This window comes from Gallinula chloropus, assembly GCF_964237585.1.
Source record: "Gallinula chloropus genome assembly, chromosome: 19".
Taxonomy (NCBI): domain Eukaryota; kingdom Metazoa; phylum Chordata; class Aves; order Gruiformes; family Rallidae; genus Gallinula; species Gallinula chloropus.
Window position 1 is genome coordinate 4,819,948 of NC_140104.1, and position 6,483 is coordinate 4,826,430.

The following is a 6,483-nucleotide window of genomic DNA, read 5'->3' on the forward strand; positions in this document are numbered from 1 at the left end:
GCAGGAGTTTTGAACGGGAACGTATGATTACAGAGCTATTCAGGGATCTCTGCTAATCAGCTCAGTATCTGCTTAAACATCTTTACAACATTACTCAAAGGAAGCAGTAAAGATAAAAAGTGCTTCAAGATTACCAGGAGAAGGTGCGATGATGCTCACAGTATTAATATTTAGCTTAGTGTTTGCGCACAGCAACCTCAGCAGAAAAGGTGAGTTCTTCACTGGGTTCTTCACATACTTGCAAGTTCTACCTGCATGAAGCAAAAGATTTTTAAGAGACTAATTTATGTAATATTAGGAATAAATCTATCTTTGTACATTAACTCCTGTATGCTGAATTAAGTCTTTAATCTATTTGGCCTCACCTTAAATTCTTGCACCTCTGCTGTCAGCAAAACGTTGACATTTAAAGTTAGTTACTAAGAGGGTAGTACTGACTTACTAGTGCCTTGTAACCAAAAGTGGCTCATCCTTCGCTCCATTCCCACAGACCTCCAAGACTACAAATGTCATGTGGAAAATGCCTCGGGAATATCTGGCAGTGTAAGAAACCTGAACATCATCCTGCAAGGTAAGGACTCAACAGAAAAGGAAAGCTCTTGGGGGCTCTTAATGGAGTAGTTAACATTTTCGGCTGTCTCGGCAATTCCTCAGCCACCTGACCAAAAAGGGTACGGGAGGTCATGAAAAATTTTAGCTCTGTTTTGCTGAAAACCAAAGAGACAATTAGAGTAACCTTTGATGGCTGGTGTCACCTGCCCTCGGTAATGAGGCAGAAAATCCAGAACTTTGGATTTCGACATCTGAGTGCCGTGATTTAAGGCCTCAGCCATTAAGGCCTCAGCTCCCAACAGCAACAGGGACCCCAAACAGAGGGGCTGACAACTCAGAGAGGTAGTTAGGTTACTATAGAGCGTGAATGTTGTCCTTTGGAGTGTAACAGCTTACTGTGTCTGGGCATTAAGAATAAATCTATCCTGTCAAAAAAGAACCTCCAAAAGGACTGCACACAGGGAACCTGCTTGAATTTTCCTCAGGGTAACTTTACCAGTGAGCTGTCTCTGCAACTCCCTTGCAGTACATCCCTCACAATGAACTGAGCCAGCCTGAACCTTCACAAGGAGAACTGCAAATCACTTAAAAGACACCATTTCTAACATCACTTATCTTCTTACAGCCCCTGGGACAGCAGCAACCCAGAGGAAGTTAACCAGAACCCAAAAAGTCATCACTCTGGAATGCTTCCATCTTCAAACTTCCGTGAGAGTACATGTGCTGTACTCAGAGGGGGACAGTAGTTGGACAAACCGGACAGTAGAGAAATGTACCCTGCAGAGCCTGCAAGTTGTCACCAGGGCAGGCAAGAAACCTGCTGTCGGCCACACCTCCGTTTTACTAACACGCCACCGAAAACTGTTTTGGAGAAAATATATTCTGCGAGAAAAAGGTAAAAAGCCACAAATAGATGTTTAGGTACCCCAGAGGATGGCAGTCTTTGACTTCATATAGCTGCTACCTTAGCAGTGATTAAAAAAAAATGTATTTGTACCTTTCTATTAAAAAAAGAAAATACACCTACACTAGCTACTAGAAAGCAAGTTAACTCTATCCTAGCCATTATTTTTTTATATATATTTATATATATAAAGCACCTATCACTGTACTGATAAACATTCTTTGGAACCACTCTGATGGCAGAGATAAGAACAGGAGTCAGCCTGGCAGGACATCTGGGAAAGTAACAATCCAGAGTTACCGTTACTAAAAGCTGCAAGGCTTAGAACCATGCTGTTGCTTTCTCCTTTTTTTGGGAGGACAAGGAGGTTTTGGTAAATATAATTTCCAATATTAGTACATACATCAAATCTTGTACATCAGGAAATTGCGTGCAAGCAAGACAACCATCCCTAGTACTTTCCTGTGCACGGCTGGGTACACTGTCACTTCTTTCCTAGCTGTGCCAGCATGTAGCTCTGGCGTCCAGCTGCTTCTAGGGCTTCAGTTTAAACAGAAACAAGCATCTGGTTTTAAACCTTTTTATTTCCACTGCTTCTGCCAGGGATATCAAACTGTGTGGTAACAGCAAAGCTGTCCCAGCTGAAAGTTTATGCGGAGGGTCTGAGCGTCCCACACAGGTGCCAAAGAAACCAAACTTCAGAGAGTAAGTACCAATCCTCCCTCGAGTCCTGGAGGCAGCATAGGGCAGGCGTGAAGGGCAGAAAAGAGACTGGCTTTCACACACATGACTCTGACCAAGTTGTCTCACACAGCAGTACTGCTTCTGCCCACAAACACACTGGCCTGGGTGCTTGGTGAATCCAGGGTGTTAAGGAGAAAAGAGTATGGAAGCAGCGACTCTTGCAAGATGTTACCCATGTTTAAGCGTGCCCACGAGGGCTCCTAGCTCCCTCCACTCTGCTCTGCCTAACACAGCCCAACCTAAATGAAATGAAGAAAATTTTGAGCTCTCAGAGGCTTGTAAACACGCCTGAATATTCCTTTCTTCTCATTTTAGAGGGAACTCCATCCAAAAAGGACAAAACCACGCTGAACAGACAAAAACTAATTATCACCGTGAAAGCGTACATGGCTTATATCCTGTTGGCCAGCGCAGCATCCTCTGTCATGCTTGTTATATATGGGATTCCCTACCTGGTAAGTTTTTGAACACGAGAGCTGCTTACCTCAATCCCCCACATTCCTCCTGAATACAGCCTGCCGAGTCCGCAGGAGGGGAGCACTGTCCATACAGATACGGATGAAAGCTGCGTGCTCAGTAGAGAGAGGCAAGAGAAACACAGGGGCTGAGATCTGCAGACTTCGTAAATCCACTGCACAATGATGACCACAACCATCTCACAAACTCCTTGATGTATCAGGATGCTGCTTTTTCTGAAGGAAACTCTGTTCCTCCTTCTCAGCAGACTAGCAGGAGAGTAAACCGCTAGCTCCCTAGAGATCCACCTGCTGCTTTGTGAGAGGCATGTCTGGTTTTTGGATGCAATCAACTGCTCCCCGTATTACTGCTGACAACTTGAGGCCATTCCAGCAAAAAGCAGCCCAGAAACTTGTGCTCTCATGCACAGGCAGCTGGGAGAGGCACTCCTGCTGCCAGAGGGAGAACAGGTTAGGGGTGGAAGAGAACAGACAAGACTTCCAAAGGCCAGGTAATGCTCTCTACTCTCCTAGGCTGCAGCATGAACTAGTTAAGCATGCTGATTGAGGGTGTATACAGAGGGAGACAGTGAGAACAAAAGAGATCAGGGGCTGTGATATACTGACTTAAAGCTGTATTACCGATGCTCAAAAACCCAGTCATTCACCATGGGCCCCCCAAGAAACAAACAGCCCCTTGTTGCTTTTGGACAGCTGGTATTCCCTGCCATCCCCTACACCCCCCCTAACTGCTTCTGCTTCTTTCCCAAGTGCTACCTCAAGACCATACGGAGCTGCAGCAGAATCCCAGCTGCAACCTGGGTCCCAGTGCATGACCAGAGAGCAAGATTTCTAACCCCATTTCTTAAGGGCAGAGAACAGGAGCCACTGGAAGCTTCTGTCTGATTCGGCCTCCCTTCCCCAGGTCAGTGTCAACCGAATTCCACCCAGGGAGACAGATAGAGCTGTCCTTGTGGGGAGCTGGGTGGGTTTAGCCATCCCCACGCTGCCTGGCAGCCATCCGATGAGCCTTGTGTACCTCCTGGGCACATGCCATCAACCCCTGGTCACAAGCAGAGATGGCAGGGAGGGAGGCTGGGACTGGGGAGGACATACAGGGCCAGTCTGGGCTCATTCATTCTGCTTTTGACAGGGTAACCCAGCTTTAGGTGCGACTAACCAACAGTTACTGTTCTTGAAGATAGACCTGTCCCTTCCCCCACAAAAAATTAAACAACCCTGAATTATTATGGTGCCTTTTCATGAAGAGATAATTTTATCTTGTGCTCCCTACCCCATGAAGTGAACTGCTAAGGTTGAACAGTTGTACCCTATTCCCACCTCTCACCGTGACTTGGGGTCGAGTCACTTCACTTCAGTGTACCCAGTTCCTTGTCTGTCACCCAGCTCTAACAACTGCCCGGTAGAGAGACCAGAGAGCTCAGTCCTGTTGACACACAAGAAGCCCCCTGGATATTACATGTACGGAACAAACCCCCTGAGAGCATTTAATTTGCAGAAATTATCAGCAAATAATTTCAAATAGCATGTGAAAAATACCTTTGCTGTAACTTCAGAGTAGAGAAAGGCAGGACGTGAGCACACTGCTCATTACAAATTACCCACTTAGATCTTCTTGGAGGGTAACTGTAGTGAGAAATGTGCTGTACAAGGGGTTTGGAAATGGAACCAAGACCCTTTAAGAGCCTTTTCACACCAACCACTGAGCAGGGCAAAACCTCTGGGCCTCCACTAAGCTGAAAACCATCTGATCAGATGTAAGGCAAAGGATGTTTTATGTCACCGCTCCCAGGAGGAGACACCGGCTGGGCTGTGGCCAGGAAGTGTCGCGCCACTCAGTCACTGATCTGAAACACACGGGCACGGGTGTAAGACTCCAGAAGAAGGGTTGGTTTGCATTCCTCATGAATATTTTTTTTTGCTCCCTTGCCAGAGGCGTAACAGCAACACCCTTATGGGAAAAAAATCCAGAATTGTCATCCACAAAACCTGCCCACAAAAAGCTGCAAGCCTCAGAAGAACCTATTTTTACCTGCGAAGCTGCATCACCTTTCCCTCACGCCTCCTGGAAGCAGCAGCTGAGACACCCGTATGCTGATTCACCCCATTAACTACCCTGATCCTTACTTTAATTTCTAGATACCAGAAAAACCTGTTAGCATAAGCAATAAATATTTCATCAATGTTCCAAACTCTGCTTCACCCGAATTCTTAACTTTTTTCCTCTGTAATTCTTCACACCCATTTGGGACCTGGGCAAAAGGAAAAGGAAGTAATTCCCAGTACTGATAGTCCTGCAATTAAATAGTTTGGACAAGGAACACACAGGCAGCAAACTCATCCTACAATATCTGACCTTCTCCTCCAGCCTCAACAGGAGTAACACAGGTATTAATTGTTGAGCTCTAGCCCTTGTCTCGGCCTGAGTGGGTGAATCATGTTTTCATGTGCCAGTACAAAATGAATCTCAGATCTATCTGCACAGTCCTTTTATCTAATGCGATCCTCAGCTCTCAGATATGAGCTGCCAAAGGCTACATCTGCCTGACACAGAGAAGAGCTCTCGTCTCAAGTTCCCATGCAAAGGATTAAATGCTTCAGAATCTGCATAAATGAATAGGAGCCACCTTGGAGCCTCACAGTGAAACACATACCACTTCCCCCCAGGGATGCACGTCCTGTTCATCCAAATCAATACCCTGCACGCTCGGAAGGGCATCAGAAAACCTTACACAAAATTAGTAACTTACAACAGCATTAAAAACGTTGCAGGGAAACAGTAACGACAGGAGCTGTTTGTGGCAGAGGTATGGGATCACTGAGCAGCACAGGGGAGGCACGGCTCTGGCTGTGTGAGCCCTCCAGGCAGGTCACATTTACAGGAACAGCACTCAAGTACAAGCATGAAACAGCAGTAACCATAAACAGACCAGTCTGCTTAGTGTCTGTGTTAGACCATGTTTTAATTGTCAACACCAGGCTCTGAATGAGTACTGCATCCCCACGGGAACACAAGACAGCCCTACTTGAACCCCTCTGACTGGATGTCCTCAACAAGCCCAAGCCCACATGGAGACCTAGTTCACAGGGACACCCAGAGCCTTCATGGGAGACAGCCAAGAGAGGATCTGGCAGGCAGGACCATAACTGCAGCAGGCAGGGAAGGGCCCCAAAAGCCCCTTCTCAGCCAAGATAGAATCATGGAATCATAGAATCACCTGAGTTGGAAGAGACCTTTAAGATGCCCAAGTCAAACCGCAGCCTAACCCTGCCTGGTCCACCTCCAGACCATGTCCTCAAGCACATCTATGTTTAAATCCCCCCAGGGATGGTGACTCCACCACCTCCCAGGGCAGCCTGTTCTAGTGCCTCACAACCCTTTCAGTATAGAAATTCTTCCCGGTATCTGACCTACATCTCCCCTGGTGCAACTTGAAACCATTTCCTCTCATCCTGTCACTTGTTACCGGACAGACCAACCCCACCCTTGACACCCTCCTCACAAGCAGCTGCAGAGAGCACTGAGATCTTCCCTCCTTTTCTTAAGGCTAAAAAGCCCTGGGCCACTCTGAGCCACACCTCACCTGTGCTCCAGCCCCATCACCAGCTTCATCGCCCTTCCCTGGACACGCTCCAGCATCTCAACATCCCTCCTGTAGCAAGGGGCCCAACACTGGACACAGCACCCGTGCTGCAGCCTCAATGGAACTGAGCACAAGGGGATGATCACCTCCCTGGACCCGCTGCTCACACCGCTCCTGACACAAGCCAGGATGCCCTTGGCCTCCTCGGCCAAGCTGCTCACGC

At 47.3% G+C, this 6,483-nt stretch overlaps 1 long non-coding RNA gene across 2 annotated transcripts; it reads left to right on the top strand.

The window, feature by feature from the left end:
• The first annotated feature begins 1,385 nt into the window (after positions 1–1,385).
• LOC311199116 lies at positions 1,386–4,862 on the top strand. Of its 2 annotated transcripts, none has more exons than XR_014617729.1 (4): positions 1,386–1,447; positions 2,516–2,655; positions 3,427–3,580; positions 4,610–4,862. It is a non-coding gene; the product is annotated as an uncharacterized lncRNA (long non-coding RNA). The 2 variants fall into 2 exon arrangements; XR_014617730.1 differs by lacking the exon at positions 1,386–1,447 and adding an exon at positions 2,059–2,161.
• Positions 4,863–6,483: the final 1,621 nt, after the last annotated feature.